Below are 21,786 nucleotides of genomic sequence, written 5' to 3' on the forward strand. Positions count from 1 at the left end.
ATTAGCAAAAGGTATACATAACTTTAAAGAATACTTGCAAATGTGTTTACACTCACTTTTGCTCCATAAAGTTCAAAAAGGATGAATTTATACAGTTGTGAAAATATGAAACACTCAAGGATATTCATTAATAAGCATTCACAACAAAATGAGCATTATTCTATTCAACCTTGCTTATCTACTTACTACTAATTTTTCTTTCATTTACCTCTAATCTATCTATCTATCTATCTATCTATCTATCTATCTATCTATCTATCTATATTTTGGGATAGGATTGCACTCTGCCACCCAGGCTGAAGTGCAGTGCCACTACACCTGGCCAATTTTCTTATTTTTTGTAGAAATGGAGTTTTTTCACGTTGCCCAGGCTGGTCTCAAACTCCTGGGCTCAAGCTAAGCACCTGCCTAGGCCTCCCAAAATGTTGGGATTACAGGAGTGAGCCACCAAAGCTGGCCAATCTAATCTGTATTTTTTTCACTATTATATATGCTTGATTTCTACAACTGTGACAGTTTTTAAACTAACCTTGGCAATTGCTACACTTTCATAGCTTTTAAAAAAAATTAAGTAATTATTATTATTATTTTTTCAAGACAGAGTCTTGCTCTGTTGCTCAGGCTAGAGTACAGTGGTGCAATCTCAGCTTACTGCAACCTCTGCCTCTCAGGTTCAACGGATTCTCCTGCCTCAGATTTCCAAAGTCCTGGAATTAAAGGCATGAGCCACCACACCGGCCCCATACCTTTTTTGTTTACATAAAATTGAAAATAACCTGCTTTATTAATTCCTTGGCAAATCTTTTTATCTACCATATGGTAGATACAATGGAGGAAACACAGACCCAGTTTTGTGGAAAGGAGCATTACAACTAGACTAGTTGGTTTAAAAATATACACAAATGACCAAAATCCAATTTATCTGAAATTTTTTATTCAAGTACTAAAAGCTTCATTAGGTGAAGAATGAATAAAAAGGAACTGATAAAAATGACTAAGAATTAGAGATACATTCATATTTCAGGTATCAGTTTATACAACTAGTTCAACATCTCATCTAATTGTCTTCTTAGATTCAAGTGAAATCCATAAACATTTGTAATAGGCAAGGTAAAATCAGGTTTTCTTAAAAAGGTAATACCTGCATTGTTCAACTGCTTTTACATAGTAGTTTGGCAAAGTTGACTCAAAGTCTTAAAAATTTTGACAAACTTGAACCTAGTAATTCCACTGTGAAACTTCTTTCACCCTTCAGGTCCCCAGGATAAACCTCTTTTTATTTTGCTACTGTCAGAAGGAAAAGAAGATAAAGGGATTTTGACATTTAATGAACACCTGTTCTGTATCATGAACCTTAGTAGACACTTTCATTTCAGTTAATTTAATCATTACAATTAATCTATCACATAGTGGACCTTTTACAAAGCTTAAAGATAGTGTGATGCATCCCTAAGGTCACATAGCTAATAAGTCCCAGAGTTGGGATTCAAACTCAGCTCTGTTCAACTCCAAAGTCCACAATTAATCCACTACACATTATGATGTCTCGCAATATTCTTGGACTTTTGACCTAGCTTTTATATATAACTTTTCTTCTATATGATTTTTCTCTTGTGATTAAATGATGGCTTCTTGATATTTATTATTTTGCTTCATAACTCAAAGCTCTAAGAAATATGAATGTTTTTGGAGAATTGACTCAAAAACAGTTCATAGACTTATTCATTACCTCTAAGTTTTCTTTTAAGTTTTAAACGTTTCCTTTCTTCACATTTCATATCAAAGATAATATGTCTTCACATCTCATACTGAAGAGAACAAGAATGTTAATATGCTCCTTGAATGTATGTTTCATGTTCATAGGATGTGGATGAATATAAAGAAGCTTGATCAAAAAGGTTTCCTGCTGTGTATTACAGCCCAAAGAACAAAATAAGCAAAGCTTGTTACTTAAATGATTTTGTAATCTTCAATCTCTTGCATTCTTTCATCATACCATTATAACTTACAAACATGTTTGCTGTGTATTTTTATTAAGTTGCCCTTATGAAATAATTTGGTACTTACAATACATTGTCATGATTGAGAACATGGGTTCTGAAGAAAGGCTTACTGATTATAAATCTTTACTGTGTACATTTGGCCAAGATACTTAAACTTTCTGGAACAGCCATGGCTTCCCTATAAGTAAAAATATCTATAATAATAGTACTTATCATATAAAGTTGTTAGGAGGTTTAAATGACATACTGAATTCTTGTCACATAGAACAATGCCTGTCACATATTGTGTTTAATATGTTTTAGATTTATTAATACTCTTATACAAGAAAGATAAATAGATTGCTCCTGCCAATGATATATATGATAGAAACAGTAAAAAAAAAAAAAAAAAAAAAATCACTCTTTTTTTTTTTTTTTTTTTTTTGAGACGGAGTTTCGCTCTTGATACCCAGGCTAGAGTGCAATGGCGCGATCTCGGCTCACCGCAACCTCCGCCTCCTGGGTTCAGGCAATTCTCCTGCCTCAGCCTCCTGAGTAGCTGGGATTACAGGCACGCGCCACCGTGCCCAGCTAATTTTTTGTATTAGTAGAGACGGGGTTTCACCATGTTGACCAAGATGGTCTCGATCTCTTGACCTCGTGATCCACCCGCCTCGGCCTCCCAAAAAAATCACTCTTAAAGGTAGTTTTAAATAAGGTATCTTAGAAAAAACTTAACTGTGGAGATGATCCAAGATGGTAGAATAGGAACAGCTCTGGAGTGCAGTTCCCAGAGAGATTGCAGAGGGTGAGTGATCACCACATTTCCAAATGAATTTTTACTGCCAACAGACCAGGAGATTCCCAGGCAGAAAAGTGCCAGGAGTCTCCAGCACAGCTGTTTCAGCTGGTGCAGCGGGTCTCCACACAAAAACTCACACAAATCTGGACACCATTTCAACTGGTGCCTGTAACGCCTGGGAGACAGAGTTGCCGATTCAACTGAAAAAAAGGGGGCTGAAACAGGGAGCCAGGTGATCTGGCTCAGCGGGTCCCACCCCCAAAAAAACAGCAATCTGAAACTCTCTGGATTAAGAGTTTCACAGCAAGCACAGCTGGACCCGGGATGGTCTAACTCTGTGAGGGGAAGGGCATCTGCCATTACCGAGGCAGTCCACCACTACTGAGGCAGTCCACTACTACCAAGGCAGTCTGCCATTACCGAGGCAGTCCACCATTACAGAGACAGTCCACCACTACTGAGGCAGACTGCCATTACTGAGGAAGTTCTAACTATACTTCTATAAAAAAAAAAACTGCAAGGAAGTTCACACAGCAGCTGGGCAGAGTCCATGGCAGCTCAGCAATGCCTCTGCTGGCAGACTGTGACTAGGCTACCTCCTTGCTGGAGAGGGCACCTCTGAAAAAAGGCAGCAGCACATCAGGAACTTATAAATAAAGCCCCACCTTCCCAGGACAGAGAACCTGGGGAAAAAAAGGTGGTTATGAGTTCTGCTGCAGTAGACTTAGATGTATCTGCCCAGCAGCTCTCAATGGAACAACGGAGCTCACAGCTCAGCACTTGAGCTCCTATAAGGGACAGACTGTCTCCTCAAGCAGCTCCCCGATCCCTGTATATCCAAAGAGACACCTCATAAAGGAGAGATCAGGCCGACATCTGGCAAGTATCTTTCTGGGTCAAAGATAACAGAAGAAGAAACTGGCAGCAACCCTTACTGTTCTGCAGCTGCTGCAGGTGATCTCCAGGCAAGCAGGGTCTGGAGTGGACCTCCAGCAGTCCTACAGCAGAGGGACCTGACTGTCAGAAGGAAAACTAAAAAGCAGAAAGAAATAACTTCATCATCAACAAAAAGGACATCCACTCAGAGAACCCATCTGAAAGTCACCAAATACAAAGACCATAGGAAGATAAATCCACAAAGATAGGAAGAAATCAGCGCAAAAATGATGAAAACACCCAAAACCAGAATGCCTCTCCGCCTCCAAAAGATCACAACTCCTCGCCAGCAAAGGAACAAGGCTGGATGGAGAATGAGTCTGATAAATTGACAGAAATAGGCTTCAGAAAGTGGGTAATACAAACTTTTCTGAGCTAAAAGAACATGTTTTAGCCCAATGCAAAGAAACTGAGAACCTTGAATAAAGGTTTGACGAAATGCTAATGAGAATAAACAGCTTAGAGAAGAATATAAATGAATTGATGGAGCTGAAAAACACAATGCAAGAACGTCGCAAAGCATACACAAGTTTCAATAGCCAAATTGACCAAGCAGAAGAACGAATATTAGAGATTGAAGAACAACTCAATGAAATAAAATGAGAAGGCAAGAATAGAGAAGAAAGAGGAAAAAGAAATGAACAAAGCCTCCAAGAAATATGGGATTACGTGAAAAGACCTAATCTACATTCGATAGGTGTACATGAATGTGACAGAGAGAATGAATCCAAGCTGGAAAACACTCTTCAGGATATTATCCAGGAGAAGTTCCCCAACCTAGCAAGGCAGGCCAACATTCAAGTCAAGGAAATACAGAGAACACCACAAAGATATTCCTCAAGAAGAGCAACCACAAGGCACATAATCATCAGATTCACCAGGATTGAAATGAAGGAAAAAATGCTAAGGGCAGCCAGAGAGAAAGGTCGGGTTACCCACTAAGGGAAGCCCATCAGACTCACAGCATATCTCTTAGCAGAAACCCTACAAGCCAGGAGATAGTGGGGGCCAATATTCAATATTCTTAAAGAAAAGAACTTTCAACCTAGAATTTCATATCCAGCCAAATTAAGCTTCAAAAGCAAAGGAGAAATAAAATCCTTTATGAACAGCAATTGCTGAGATTTTGTTATCACCAGGCCTGCCTTATAAGAGCTCCTGAAAGAAGCACTAAAGACAGAAAGGAACAACCAGTACCAGCCACTCCAAAAATGTACCAAATGGTAAAGAGCACTGACACAATGAAGAAATTTCATTAACTAATGATGAAAAAAAACAACCAGCTAGCATCAAAATGGCAGGATCATTCACACATAACACTATTAACCTTAAATGTAAATGGGCCAAATGCCCCAGTCAAAAGACACAGACTGGCAAATTGGATAAAAAGTCAAAATCCATCTGTGTGCTGTATCCAGGAAACCCATTTCACATGCAAGGATACACATAGGCTCAAAATAAAGGGATGGAGGAAGATCTACCAAGCAAATGGAGTACAAAAAAAAAAAAAAAAAGCAGGAGTTGCAATCCTAGTCTCTGATAAAAATAGATTTTAAAACAACAAAGATCAAAAGAGACAAAGAAGGGTATTACATAATGGTAAAAGCATCAATGCAACAAGAAGAGCCAACGATTCTAAATATATACACACCCAATACATAAAGCAAGTTCTTAACGACCTACAAAGAGACTTAGATTCCCACACAATAATAGTGGGAGACTCTAACACTCCACTGTCAATATTAGACAGATCAACAAGACAGAAAATTAACAAGGATATCTAGGACTTGAACTCAGATCTGGACCAAGCAAACCTAATAGACATTTACAGAACTCTCTACCCCAAATTCACAGAATATACATTCTTCTCAGCACCACATCACATCTACTCTAAAATTGACCACACAATTGGAAGTAAATCACTCCTCAGCAAATACAAAAGAATAGAAATCGTAACAGTCTCTCAGACCACAGTGCAGTCAAATTAGTACTCAGAATTCAGAAACTAACTCAGAACTGCACAGCTTCATGGAAACTGAACAACTGGCTCTTGAATGTTGACTGGATAAACAATGAAATGAACACAGAAATAAAGATGTTCGTGGAAACCAATGAGAACGAAGACAAAACGTACCAGAATCTCTGGGACACATTTAAAGCAGTATCTAGAGGAAAATTTATAGCAATAAATGCCCACATGAGAAACAAGGAAAGATCTAAAATTCACACCCTATCATTAAAATTGAAAGAGCTAGAGGAGCAAGATTAAAAAAAAAAAAACTCAAAAGCTAGCAGAATACAAGAAATAACTAAGATCAGAGTAGAACTGAAGGACATAGAGACACAAAAAACCCTTCAAAAAATTAATAAATCCAGGAGCTGGTAATTTGAAAAGATCAACAAAATAGACAGACCACTAGCCAGATTAATAAAAAAAGAAAAAGGAGAAGATCAAACAGATGCAATAAAAAACGATAAAGGGGATATCACCACCATTTCCACAGAAATACAAATTACAAGCTGAGATTATTACAAATAACTCTAGGCACATAAACCAGTAAACCTGGAAGAAATGGATATATTGCTGCACACTTGCACCCTCCCAAGCCTAAACCAAGAAGAAGTCGAAACCATGAATAGACCAATAACAAGTTCTGAAGTCGAGGCAGCAATTAATAGCCTACCAACCAAAAGAATCCCAAGTCCTGATGGGTTCACAGCTGAATTCTACCTGACATACAAAGAGGACCTGGTGCCACTCCTTTTGAAACTATTCCAAACAATCCAAAAAGAGGGAATCCTTCCCAAATCATTTTATGAGACCAACATCATCCTGATACCAAATCCTGGCAAAAACTCAACAAGAAAAGAAAACTTCAGGCAAATATCCATGATGAACATAGATGCAAAAATCTTCAATAAAATACTGGCAAACTGATTGTAACAGCACATCAAAAAGCTTATCCATCACAATCAAGTAGGCTTCATCCTGGGTATGCAAGGCTGGTTCAACATACGCAAGTCCATAAACATAATCCACCACATAAATAGAACCAAAGACAAAAACCACATGATTATCTCAATAGATGCAGAGAAGGCCTTTGACAAAATGCAACAGCATTTTATGCTAAAAATTCTCAATAAACTAGGTATCGATGGAATGTATCTCAAAACAATAAAAGCTATTTATGACAAACCCAGAGCCAATATCATACTGAATGGGCAAAAACTGGAAGCATACCCTTTGGAATCTGGCACTAGACAAGGATGCCCTCTCTCACCACTCCTATACAATACAGTATTGGAAGTTGTAGGCAGAGTAATCAGGCAAGAAAAAGAAATAAATGGTATTCAATTAGGAAAGGAGGAAGTCAAATTGTCACTATTTGCAGACGACATGATTGTATATTTAGAATATCCCATTGTCTTAGCCCAAAATCTCCTTAAACTGATAAGCAACTTCAGTAAAGTCTCAGGATACAAAATCAATGTGCAGAAATCACAAGTATTGCTATACACCAATAACAGACTTAAAGAGAGCCAAATCAAGAACGAACTGCCATTCACAATTGCTACAAAGAGAATAAAATACCTAGGAATAAAACTAATAAAGGATGTGAAGGACTTCTTCAAGGAGAACTACAAACCACTGCTCAAGGAAATAAGAGAGGACACAACAATATTGTGAAAATGGCCATATTGCCCAAAGTAATTTATAGATTCAATGCTATCCTCATTAAGCTACCTATGACCCTCTTCACAGAACTGGAAAAAACCACCTTAAACTTCATATGGAACCAAAAGAGAGCCTGCATAGCCAAGTCAACTTTAAGCAAAAAGAACAAAGCTGGAGGCATCACACTACCTGACTTCAAACTATACTACAAGGCTACAGTAATCAAAACAGAATGGTACTGGTACCAAAACAGAGACATAGACCAATGGAACAGAACAGAGGCCTCGGAGGCAACGCCACACACCTACAACCATCTGATCTTTGACAAACCTGAGAAAAACAAGCAATGGTGAAAGGATTCCCTGTTTAATAAATGGTGCTGGGAAAACTGGCTAGCAGTGTGCAGAAAGCAGAAACTGGACCCCTTCCTGACATCTTACATAAAATTAACTCCAGATGGGTTAAAGACTTAAACATAAGACCTAATACCATAAAAACCCTAGAAGAAAACCTAGGTAAAACCATTCAGGATATAGGCATAGGCAAGGACTTCATGACTAAAACACCAAAAGCATTGACAACAAATGCCAAAATAGACAAATGGGACCTAATTAAACTCCAGAGCTTCTGCACTGCAAAAGAAACAATCATTAGAGTGAACTGGCAACCAACAGAATGGGAAAAAATTTTTGCAATCTACCCATCTGACAAAGGGCTAATATCCAGAATCTACAAAGAACTAAAACAGATTAACAAGAAAAAAACAAACAAATACATTTAAAAGTGGGCAAAGGACATGAACAGACACTTTTCAAAAGAAGACATATATGAGGCCAACAAACATATGAAAAACTGCTCATCATCACTGGTCATTAGAGAAGTGCAATTCAAGACCACATTGAGATATCATCTCATGCCAATTAGAATGGTGGTCATTAAAAAGCTGGAGACAACAGATGCTGGAGAGGATGTGGAGAAATATTAACACTTTTACACTCTTGGTGGGAGTGCAAATTAGTTCAATCATTGTGGAAGACAGTGTGGCAATTCCTTAAGGACCGAGAAATAGAAATTCCATTTGACCGAGCAATCTCATTACTGGGTATATATCCAAATGAGTATAAATCATTCTATTATAAAGACACATGCACACATATGTTCATTGTGGCACTGTTTACAATAGCAAAGACCTGGAACCAACCCAAACGCCTATTGATGATAGACTGGACAGGGAAAATGTGGCACATATACACCATGGAATACTATGCAGACATAAAAAATGAGGAGTTCGTGTCCTTTGTGATGACCTGAATGTATACAAAGAAACCATCATTCTCAGCAAACTGACACAACAACAGAAAATCAAACACCACATGTTCTCACTCATAGGTGGATGATGAACAATGAGAACACATGGACACAGGGAGTGGAGCATCACACACTGAGGTCTGTTGAGGGGACTAGGGGAGGGACATTGGGGGGTAGGGAGTTGGGGAGGGAGAACATGGGGAGAAATGCCAGATATAGGTGATTGGGATAGAGGCAGCAAACCAAATTGCCACGTAGGTACCTATGCAACAGTCCTGCATGTTTTTCACATGTACCCCAGAGCCTAAAGTGCAATTATATATATATATATAATAACTTAATTGTTCTATTACTATTCATGTAATACGTTAGAAATAACTTGAACAATCTTCAACATATTTGTGTGTTTATATGTATCTTGGTGCAAGGCCTGAGAAAAATTTTCAAGTAATTTTTGAGTATTTTTTTTTTTAATAATGTAGATCCTACAGAGAGTACAAATCCCAAAGTTAACAAAGAGACTTCCCCTTTGTATACAGAACAAAGCCCTGCCACATCCCTCTTTGAAGCAGTAGGCAAACAGTTACAGCCCAAGGCCAGAAGTACTGAATAAAAAAGTAGGTGGAGGGCCAACATTATTTCTCGAATCTGACAAGGCACATTTCTCTACTCCACACTTTAGCCTTTGAAGCAGCTGTGTGTTACTTCAATATACTAATGATGTTATGGCTTGGTCTTTAAAATATATGCCTGGATCTTAACAAGAACCCATTGCTCAACACTTACAGAACTCAGGTTTCCCTACAAGAGCTGATTAGTTTCAACTTTTGTCAACTCTCTTAAAGAGTGATTTATGTTCTGTGTTAAATATTAAAAGTAAAATAAGACATCGTCCTCGTGAATTGTTATGTTCTGACCTTTCTATATAGAAAGAAAATTCAAATCATATCTGAAATATTAATGGCAAATTCTTTTATTGATATTGAATCAAATACTCTGACATTCAGGCCCGCATGACCAAAGCAAGAATTTGCTTGCTGGTTTTTCTCAAACATAAATGTTTGCTCTGGCTTAATAATGCTAATTGGAAAGTCACATATTCCATGCAGCATAAAAAATTACTTTTCATTGACCCAGAAACTCACCTTGCAAATAAGTCTCAAGAAGAAAGAAATTGAAATCAAAGTATTTGAAATGAGTAGCTGCGAGAACTACCTGCCCTGCCCCAAGTTCATGTTTAATTAAATTTACATCAATAATTCCATAAATCACTTGCATGTTCAGAGAACATAAGTTATTTCCTCTGATTCTAAGGTCAAATACTTACTAACAACACTAACGCCTCTGGGGGAGGTTTGGCCCCCTGCTGGATTGTACTGCTTCTCCCGTGGGGGTGAGCTCCTACTACTGCAAAACTCCATTGGGGATGAAGCACCGCTAAAGCACTGGTTGCTCAGAAACAACACCTTATGACTGATCCATGGGGACTGCTAAGCAACAGGGCTGCGTCTGACCCAGCTGCTCCCAGTGCACCCCCAGCTCACTGTCTCTCAAGAGGGCCAGGTTAACAAGGGGTCAAGGGCCCTAAGTGACTAGTTACATAATCTGTACACACACTTTTCGGAATGTTCCCCAACGTTAGCTAAATAAAAATCACAGCATAGCTAGTTCCTACCTAAAGGGTAGCCTTGAATGTATCCTTCATTTAAACTCTATCCTTGGAGCTTTTTTTAAACTATATTGGAGTTGTCTGAAAAACTAAAGCATCAGAACTAAAATCTTTGGCAAAAAAGTCTAAGTATTTACAAAAAAAAATGAAGACGGCTGTTCCTTTTAAATTATGACTTTGAAAGCTTCATAATTTCATAGAATTTTGCTATTTACCTATTTTTTGCTAACACAAAAAATAGGAAAAACGTAATTTAAGAGTTAAATCAGATGATTCTTATGGCAAACTTATTCCTAAAATATTTTAACACATAACTCTGTTTAAGTATAGCAATTTCTAGGGAGGGCCTTCAATTATCTACAGTTAAACCCACATTTTAAATCTTTAGTCTTGACTTCTCCTTAGTTCTATACACCCTAACTCAAATTCAGCAAATCTAAATTAGTCATTACTTCGTTAATCCACATGTAAATTACTTCTTAGAAGGCAACGACTTAGTCAATCCATTTAAAAATTTACCCACTCAGAACTTGAGCCCAGCCCTCCCTGTATTTCCCCTAACGTCCCTTACTTCTCTGTAATGGAGGAAGAGACATGTGCTCTGAGGGACATAGGCTTTCAGCCAGTTCAGCACTGTACAAATAAGATTCCATTTTTTGTGGAATTTGAAATCTTCAATCAAGTCCAAGCTATTTAGCATGACATGCAAAGCACTTCTAAATCTATTTCCTATCAAACTTCCAGCTACATCTCCTGTCACTATCCCTTAGTGTGTATACACATTCCATTATGCTGAATTAATTATAGTTCCCTAAACATATCCTGCAGTTTAAGTCTCTTTCCTCTTCCTAGAACACTTTCCCCTTTACCTGGCAAAGTAGTGGTTATCTTTCAAGATCTAACAATAACATCACCTCTTCAGAGAAACCATCCTTGATTTTAGGATTACTTATAACCACTGCTGGGCATGTCTATACTTGATTAATACTGCAAAGGTGGCTTTCGTCACATCGTGTTTGCAGTTATTTACTTATTCAACACTAATTCTGTGCTTTTCAAGGGCTAGAACTTTGTTCTGTTCAACTTCATCTCCTCAGACCTGGCATACTCCTTAACATCAAGGAAGTATTTATACTATAATTTATTAAGATTCGGGAACAGTATTCCTAGGCAAAATTGTAAAATAAATAAAGACCAGGCATATCTCCATTTTTAATCTCTTTAATTTCCTCCCCTCTCAGAAGCCATTAACCTATAATATCAGAGATTGGTAATAAAGTAATTAACCCAAAAACTAAAACAGTCCATCTTTTCTCCTGACTTCTAAGCTGGTCTTCTTCCTCCTAAACTGTGATGAGTCATTGTAGGGTAAATAAGCCAATATCCCGCAGTGATCTAATCCATCCGGTAGTAGGCTAAAATGACCAGATTGCTTGTAGTCCTTTTATTATAATCATAATAAGAAGAAACTCAAGGGAACTACACAGTCAGGTAAGCAAATCATCAAAAGGTGGTCTGGATCTGGTCTTAGGGAAGAAAACTTCCCATTCAGGTGAGCAAATCTTAAAGTAGTTTATGCAGAAAACTTTGGTGCAACTAAAGTAGGGAAAATAATATATAAAAAAAAATTAGAGCTAAACAAGAAGCAAAAAAAAGCCATTTTAATTTTAAAATATTCTAAATGATAATTTACAAAACAGCATTTACTCAACATTTGCCTCCCTCAATGTACTAACTAAAAAATTAAATAGGAACATGAGCAAACAAGGCACAAAAGCCCATGAATGCAGCAGCCAGGGATGTCACAAAGCCACTCACCCTTTTACCACCTCAGGACCTAGACATGTGTAACCACTTTTGTCTTTTCTAGAACTTCTTAATTCTATACATATGCTTATGCAACTATATTCCCAAATATTTTGATGCTAGCAGTAAATGACTGTCTTAAGTTAAACCAAGCAACACAAATTCTGATCAATGGAAAGTTGAATTATTAGCCTATCTGTGTTGAGAAATCAAGAGAGAATTCTTAATTTATAGTGAGGTTTTTGGTTCTTTATAATTCTAAGTCTGTGCTTCTTTAACTAGGTACTCTTGGGAATACATCTGAGAATTCAAAAAAACACACACAACCACATGGTGAGAGGTCATGATGTTGGATGTACACAGGAAGGCACTAGATTTAGGACAGAAGAAGGGTGGGAGAAGATGACTGTATACCAATTAGTAGAGTGTTCAATAAAGGAGGGGTTTGTTCAGATGGCAGACCCTCAGCATTGATGATAGGAATGAACAACGGTAGAGGATGGTATAGCCAGAGTGCTCAAAGGAGCAGGAGTGAGTATAAGAGGGTGGAGAAATATTGTACAGGTGGCATACGGGTGCATGAAGGGTAAGTGCCCCGCTCTACTACTCTGAGATTATAAAATAGAAAATAATAAACAGTCTCCAATAGAAAGGGCTTAAGGGGAAGTAAGAGACCCAGAGGAGAGTCAAGCTTCAGTGCTAGAGGAAAAGGTGTAAGTTAATGATATAGAGGAATTTATTATTATTTAACAGGTGTTACAGCTAGCATGATGGAATGGTTTTGAAGGAAGAATACAAAGGAGACATTGGGTCAGGGGAGAGGTAGCAAAACATACAACAAAGTTTCAACACAAAGAGAAAAAATGAGCAGGTGAATGATAAAATTAGAGACTTGAAGCATTCGAAAATTAGCTGTTTTTCAGGACCAACAAAATTATATGTTCCAAAACTGGTATGTGGTAATTTAGGAAAGCTGGAGGCTATAATAGGGGCCCTAGAAATTTTTTTCCTTCTAGGGCTCAGGTTATGAGTGGCAGATGTGGATCAAGGTAGCTTGGGGAAGTAGTCAAAGAACTTGCAAAGAGCTTGCAGTCACATTCAGGCATGGCAGTAATAAAACATGTATGTGGAAAGTCTGCAGCACTTCTAATGGTAGGACAGCTATGAGAAAGCCAAGTTCCAAGGCAGGTGCAGGGGTGAGAAGCCACAGGTTGATATTTCATATCAATGGGGAGGGAATCCATTATAAAACAAATAGCTATGAAACAAGGATAGCCATCAAATAATAATAATAAGGTAAGATCCCCACTTTATTTCTTACTAAAATAACTGCCAAATGATTAAAATTTTAAATAGAAACAAAAGATGTAAAAAGTACTATAAGCAAATATAGGTGAATATTTTTACAGGTGGGAAACTTAACAAACTATGTGAGAATAAATTGATACCTTTGACATCCTTAAAAAAATTAAGTATTCCACAAAGCAGCACACACTAAATAATTAATGGTAAAAAGAAAACATTTAAAATTTGCAAAATAGACATACAAAAAGTTAATATATTTATAAATAAAAAGCTCTTGCAAACAGACTAAAAAAAGGCAAAGCATATAAAATATCAGTTTATAAAAATAACTAACTAAAAATATTCCACCTCACTACCAATCAAAGAAATACAAATATGAGCTATCTCTTCTCACTGATTTCTAAGTTTCAAATTTTTGAAACTGTATTACAGAATTGTTACATTATTGCAAAAAAAAACTTACAAATGTACAAAGACTAGAAGATATCCAATATTGAAACAATTATGAATGCATGTGAGAATTAAAAAGCATCTTGATGTACTTAAAAAAGTAAATCTTTTTAACAATCCTTATGCAAAATAATCATAGATATCTTTAGACATAACCCAAAGTTTTGTCATCAGACTTAATTCATATTTCAGATGAATCATATTAAGACAAAAACCTACAGAAAGAAAACAAATCAACTGACAATTAAGACCAATAATAATTATTAAATGAAAATATAAAAAGTTTTTTATCAAGTTGGGATAAATTTTTAAAGAGTTGGTAAAAATAAATATCTGAGTGAAAAAAGGCCTTGTCTCCTCCAGTGTTCCATTGAATACTGAAAGGTTTATTTTTCCTTTCACATCACTCAAACCTAGAACTCAAAATATGAACTTCTTAGAGTTGAAACAAACTATGCTGGGTTTTACCTGAAGCTTAATATTCTTTGGCAAAAGTCCACAAGCATCTCAGGGAGCTAACCCAGATCTGCCCTGCCGGAAAAATATTCCACTTCCCCTAAAAACTTTCTCCACCACTCCCTGATGGAAATAATAAAAACTGCTCCCCCAACCCCCTATTTCCACATGATCACATCTGTAAGGAACAAATAAATGAAAAACCTTAAATGACCTGTTCTACTTCAGAGGTGTAGGACTTTGACCACATTGGGTAGTGCATACAGTAGATGTACTTCCCATTAACCTGTAGCTTCTTTGCAGCCATATTTACAAGTTATGCTGAGGATGAGACCTGAGTGTGTACCATGCTCAGTCAGTGGCTAAGAAGGTCCAATATAAGTGAGTTATCTGGGCATTTTTGCTGAGCTCAAATCAGAAGGATAGAAAGGCTATAGATTTAAGCATAAATCAAACATGGCTTCTAATCTCAGCTCTGATACTTTCTGTTAAATGACTCCGAATAGGTACTCTCTTTGCCTACTTATCCTAAAAAATAGAGCAGTAACACCAACTCCACAGATTGGAGAATAAATGAAATTTGTGAAAATGTGCTACAAATTACTATTTATTGTTTAATCTGCTAGACTCCAACCCTAGGGGTCTGGCAGATTGCTTAATAAATAGTAGTTTCCCTTCTCTTAACGTATACATATACTTACATAGAAAGAAAAAATACCCTTAAAAACATCTCAAGTTTCTATTACAGATTGAAAACATAGTCTGTTTAAGGCCACCACTTTTGTCCTTAACCCAATCGCCTTTGTTGGAAAGCAGTTCCATGAACCATCTTTTCTATACTTCCAGCCTCTCCCTTACTAATGACTTTTTTTTTTTTGACATGTAAAGAGAGGACAAAGGTTTTTCTTTAAATGTTAAACAAAAATCAATTGGACATTGTGTCCTGATTCCCTGCATATACAACTTTCTCCTCCATCTTTCACCTGTAATCCTGGGATGACTACTGGCTGATCCTATCTCCTTACTTTTCATTTTCTTCTCATGCTGCACAATCTGTCTTCACTCTTCCAATTATAAAGCCATTACTCTTACTTTCTACTTGTCAAAACAAAAGTTCCTTCAACCCGTCTTTAATTATGTCCTCTTATGATTATGACTTGTTGATCATGCCACACATTTTGAAGCTCTACATACCCTTGTTGCTATGACAATGCCCTTTCCAGCTTCTCCTCTTGGGCTCCCACTGGAACTAATTTCCCAGGATTCAGTTTTCTCCCATTTTCCTTCTGATTTCATGTGTTTCTCATAGGAGATCTCATCATTATATTTACCTATTATTTACCTACTGCATGCCAATATCAACTCAATCTTCATCTTCTGAGCTTCTTGGATGTCTTTACCCCTGATGTATATTTTACTAATACCCATTGTATTAGTTTGACAGAGCTGCTGTAACAAACTACCACAAACTGAGTGACTTAACACAACAGAAATTTATTTTCACACAGTTCAGAATGCCAGCAATCCAATCAGTAGGGATGGTTCTTTTTTGTGGACCCAGAGGGAAAATCTGTTTCATGCCTCTGTCTTCACTTCTAGTGGTTGCCAGCAAACCTTGGCATTCCTTGGAGTACAGTTGAATAACTTCAATCTCTCCTAGCATTGTCATGTTGTCTGCCCTCTGTATGTCTTTCTCTTTGTGTCTCTTGCCTCCTCTTATAAGGAAACCAGTCATATTGGGTTAAGAGCCCACCTTACTCAAGTGTGACCTCATCCTAACTAATTGCATATGTAGTGATCCTATTTCCAAATAAGGTCACATCCTGAGATTCTAGGAAGGATGTGAACTTTGGGGAGACATTATCCAACTCAGTACCGCCATGAAATCTGCCCCATTCTTAAATCTGCATGTTTGTAAATTGTGCCAGCTCTCATTTCAAGCCAAAAATCTGAGAAGCATACTTCATTTTCATATCTCCTTAATGTCATATCCCAACTATCATCAAACCCAGTGATTTTCATCTCCTAATATTTCTAGAATCTGAATACATTTCCTCATCCCGAATTCTGCTGCTCTGACTCACTCAGCATCTCTTGCTTAGCCTACTACAGCAGTCTATCCAATACCCTTCAAGTGAAACCTCAGTTACAACAGTATATACATACACACAGTTTCATGGTACGTTAGGAAGACATACATACGTGGCATGTTGGAAAGACATAGTTTTTACATTATTTTTTTCTTTTCACTGCTGTGAAAGGTTCTGCTTCTTTACTGCAATACACAGAATTATCATAGATACCTTTCTTCAAGGATGATGGAACTGAAAGACAGAGTGGTTTCTGTGGGAGTCTTGGCCTTTACAAATTTTGGCTTGATAGACTTTTTGCAAACCCTTGGAGTGTTACAAAATCCATCATACCTATATTCTGGCTTTTTATTAGATTTAAAGGCCTTTTGGGAAAAGTCAGAAAAGTAAGGCTTATTTCAGCATTTTAAGATTTAATATTATACCTGGCTCCAGAAACTCCATGACAGAAGTATTTATTCTCATTTTAAAATATAAACAAATATAATAAACTAAAATACATTAATGTAATTGCATGAGTTGTAAGCCCTCTTTACACACACATGCACACACACACAATGATTTTAACATTTTATGATTTTAAGAATTTTAAGAATGGTGCTTTCTTCTTCTGTGTTAGCCCAATCTATAAAATTTAGTTTAAAAGTAAGTTATTTTGTGACCATTAAAATATAAGCATACTTGAGAAGATTACCTAATTCTTTCCTGTCTTCCATGTTTTATTCCTGAAGCTATCACACTGGACCTCAGTTCTCCTTGTACTTTATCCAAAAAAATCAAAGCCTACAGTTAATCATGTTTACTCCCACACCGCCACAGGGATGAGAATATTCTTTCAACATCATAGACTATAAGAGTGCCTGAAAGAAAGTAGAGACTGCAGGAAGGGAGAGTCCCAGAGGTACAGGAAGGCATCCAGCTCCATTCATATTGTCTGTAGATGCTTCTGCTGCTGCTTCTTCAATTACATTAAAACTGTCTTGGCTGCAGACCACATGGTCTTAAAGCATCTCCATTCCCTTGGCTCTCTTTCCAATCTGAGAAATCCTGTTTCTAACAGATCCAGATTCTAGGTGAGAGTACCTCTTCCCATTCAGGAATTTATACAAATCTGAATTGTTTCATTCTTATCTAAACATCTCTGAACTCTCTTCTCCAACCAAGCACACAACTCTTGGTCAATATCACATTTTTACAACTAGGAGTGACTGAAGGACACAAATCCACTCTGGTCTGGGTACATAATACTGCTATGTGCCATATGACACCTAGAATAAAAAGTATATCTCACTTAAGTAAGTAAAAAGTAGAATATCCATTTGATTTCTCAAAATCAGTTGTACTTTTAATAAAAATAAAAAATTATAACCACCTGTGATTTTATGGGGATGTTCAAGTGCTTAACCTAGACTTCTTTCCATGTAATGTCACTACCTGGTAATGACTTCTTAAAAGTACATAGAACATATGAAAATGTCTGAGACCAACAGGATTTAGAGGGACATGTACTAACCGGGGAAGTTTTAAAACAGGAAAACAAGAGCCCAGCCTAATTTTTGTATATGCAAATCATTTACTCTTGGGCCTTAGATCCCTATATCTACTAATAGAATATGCTTGATTATTATTTAAAATAATCATATGAAATCATGATTAACAATGCTTATCACAAGACTTATAGTTTATTTTTGATGTTGAGCAAAAAGTAATTTTGTTTTTTCTAACTCAATTAAAATTTTGCATTGAAGAAATGGAAAATCACCAAATTTACTGTCAAGCCATTCAGGGCTGGCTGAGTCTCAACACTTAAAATACAATTTTCAAACTGCATCCTTTCTCATTTTCAATGGACATTAATGAAAATTTAATCTCAATTAAGCCTGATTCATGCTCATTTAGCATTAAAAAACAGGCAAGAAATATCTCACTTCTGAGAAATATTGCAACATTTTTTTTCAAAAGTGTTTGCTGTACCTCAGCTCTAAATTTGAAGGGAGGCAATGTTTCCCAAGCCTCTCTCTACATACATATAACATCATATATGATCCAGTAAGAAACATTTATTTCTCCAGAATTTTTTACATTTTGCAAATATATAACCTCTACAAAAATTATTCTACGATATTCTTTAAAAGCTAAAGACTGGGTGTAGTGGCTCACTCCTATAATCCCAGCACTTCAGAAGGCTTAAGGCGGGTGAATCACCTGAGGTCAGGAGTTTGAGACCAGCCTGACCAACACAAAGAAACCCCGTCTCTACTAAAAATACAAAATTAGCCGGGTGTGGTGGCACATGCCTGTAATCCCAGCTACTCGGGAGGCTGAGGCAGGAGAATCTCTTGAACCCAGGAGGGGGAGGTTACGGTGAGCCAAGATCGCGCCATTGCACTCCAGCCTGGGCGGAACTTCGTTTCAAAAACAAACAAACAAAAAAGTTAGACACGAGTTTACCATACAGTCCAACAATTTCACTGCTAAGCATCTGCCCAAGAGAAATGAAAATGGGTACTCACAAACACTTTAATGAGAATGTTCTCAGCAGTATGACTCATAATATTCTCATATTGGAAACAACCCAAATGTCCATCCACTGGTAAATAGACAAAACGTGGTATATCCAGACAATGGAAAACTATTTAGCATTAAGAAGAAATGAAGTACTGATACATGCCACAACATAGATGAATCTCAGAAACATTATGCTAAGAGAAGCCATAGACAAAAGACCATATAGTATATAATTCCATTTCCATAAAATGTTCAAAAAAAGGCAAATCTATAGAGACTGAAAGTAGATTAATGGTTGCCTGCAGATGGGAATGGGAACAAAGACTACAAATGGACGTAAGGAATCTTACCAACTAACTGAGTAAACTCTTCTAAAACCAGATATGGTAATGACTTTACAACTTTGTAAATTTTCTAAAAATCACTGAAATATAATTTCTAAATATTTTTCATCGTTAAGGGGTGAACTTTATAAAATATAAATTATCTCAATAAAGTAAAAAATGCTGCAATGCAAACTGCATAAGAATTTAAATAATTGTAAGAACTGTGAAGAAAATTAAATTGATCCATCATTGACCTTAACAATATGTTTACAATCAACTAAAAAGGAGGAAAAACTCTTTAACAAAAATGAGATTTGACACATTTTAAATTATTTTGCATAAAGTGGTCCATTAGCCTTTGATATTTTATTGAAGAAAGCTGAAATTAAAAATAAGATTGAAAAGTCCATTACTAAAAACGTTTTCCAAAAGATTTCCTTTCCAAAACTATACTTTCTTTCAAAATCGAATCCTTTGAACTTCCAAAATACCTTTTTAGCAAATGAACTCTTGAGATAGTGTCACTTAGGGGGCATTAACCAGCATCCGGCACACTAACAGGAAACAAGGTTTTTAAACTGGTGGTTTAACCAACCTTGATCCATAACCTATCCCATTACAGTATTTTCCATTTTCCATGAGCCTTATGGTCATCAGTTCTCATTTTAATAATCCAAATGCTGAGCTTTCTGAATATTAAATCCCAGGAGGATTTTTTGTTGAATGTGTGGCAATGTCAGTAAGAAGGAAGGCATCTTGTAAAGAGATAAAGTAGATGGATTAATTTTGAAATCTATCTGTATAAGAAGAGAAACGCAACACTCGCAGTATTTCTAATCCAATACCTTTCAGTATGCAAAGCATTGGTAAGAGTGTTTGGGTTTTAAATTTTTTTTCTAGGTGAACATTTAAGTGGTCATCTGCCGGGAATCTCCACTTTCTAGTCCTGCACAGACTCCAGCTAATAACACTAAACCACCTGCAGGATGTTTTGTAGTTTGTTGTTTGTTTTAGTGCTTTCCATGTGCCTAGCTCACACAAGCACTTTTCTAAAGGACCCGAGTTCTGTTGGCTGCGTTATCTGGGGGAGCTCTACAAAGACTGGTCGGACCCGGCCCTCTCAGCTCCCTCGGAAGGGATCTGCTCGCCGGGGGTAACGGGCAAAGCAGGGTCATCTGCCTCTGGAAGGCATTTGCAAGAGAGTCCCCAAGGGGCTGAGCAGCACTAGCATAAGCACCAGCCAGGACCCAAACCCTCCGCTCCCTCAGCCCCGTGACCACCTTGGACTCGTGACCCTCCCCATGGCCTGCAGAGGTCCTAGGAGCAGGGAAAATCCAATAGCTACGGGGGACCCTTGGGTTTACTTGGTCTACTCACCTCCGTATTTTATCCCAAGAATGAGCAGAGGCCAGTGAGGTGAGGTGACATGGCTAAAGCCACACAGCCGGACGCTGGCTGAGCGGGTTAGAACTCGGGTCTCTGCTAACCTCGCGGCCGCTCGCGACTACCCAGGGCTTGAAAAGCACTGCCCAGGGAAAAGACTTGGCATTGCTGGCGCGAGAGGCTAAAGGCTCAGCGACTTGTGACAGGAGGTCATCCATGCCCACCTGCCGGGCAGAGTGGGCAAAAGGCAGGTGACAGACCAACCGCGTCACGCCTGTTGACCTGAGCGCCCCTTTCACTCACTAAGTACCCTGGTTTGTGAGTTAAACGATGGGGTTGCCCAAGCAAAAGAGGCATCTGATTTGAACTCCCCCCATACTTGGGCCAGCAGGGCGGAAAACCAGAAAGTTATACTTACCACTTCTTCCTTGGGTCAGTCTCCCCCGATTCCTCAAGTCCCTCCCCTCCTTCCTCGCAAAGCGACACCCACTCACTCGCCGGCTCCAGCAGGTACTTACCAGCCGCGCGCGCAGCTGCCCGCCCCGCCGGTCCCCTCGCGCTCGCCCAGCGCTCTGCGGCCCGGAGCTGCGACTCGGGCTCCAGCTCGCTGCCGCCTCTAGAGTCCACGGGGATGCGGCCAAGACTGAGCTACTGGGCTGGGACGCAGCCAGGAGGTGGCCGCGACTCGGGGGCGGAGGGAACGGCCTCCGCGTCCCGCCCCCGGGCTACAAGCCCGGCTCCCCAGGCGGTGTCCTGCTTTCCGCGCAAACCTGCTCTGCGCGCACTCCCCGGGCACACGCCACGGCTCCTTTCTGCTGGCAGCCTGGGGCGAGCTCTTTTTCCTACGTGTGCGTTAACCACCAACTAATCATCGTCACACAACCCGTGTCCTCCCCGCCCGCCACTCCCAGTTCCCTCGGGCTATTGTGAGGTTCTGCTAAGATTTCTGTGACGTGACTGCGGGAATTTCAATTCCCTTCCTGCTTTCTGACGTGGTCTCGTGTTTTCTGTCCCGCCAGTTGTGTGCGCCCGGAGGAGGGTTTGTGCTCCAGGTGTCCTTAAGGTTGCCCTTTGATCTAATGTTGGCTG

At 38.4% G+C, this 21,786-nt stretch overlaps 1 protein-coding gene across 2 annotated transcripts in view; it reads right to left on the minus strand.

Moving 5' to 3' along the window:
- PKIB (cAMP-dependent protein kinase inhibitor beta) overlaps positions 1–21,242 on the minus strand; it is a 132,102-nt gene extending 110,860 nt beyond the window's left edge. The window contains exon 1 of one of the 2 annotated variants that reach the window (XM_012450057.3): positions 21,216–21,242. The gene's annotated coding sequence lies outside the window, so the exon portion shown is untranslated. Of the gene's footprint in view, positions 1–21,115; positions 21,190–21,215 lie in introns of those variants that run through there. The other variant, XM_012450056.1, reaches the window with a different exon arrangement.
- Positions 21,243–21,786: the final 544 nt, after the last annotated feature.

This window comes from Aotus nancymaae, unplaced genomic scaffold (genome assembly GCF_030222135.1).
Source record: "Aotus nancymaae isolate 86718 unplaced genomic scaffold, 86718_ANA_hifiasm-v0.15.2.pri h1tg000040l, whole genome shotgun sequence".
Classification (NCBI taxonomy): domain Eukaryota; kingdom Metazoa; phylum Chordata; class Mammalia; order Primates; family Aotidae; genus Aotus; species Aotus nancymaae.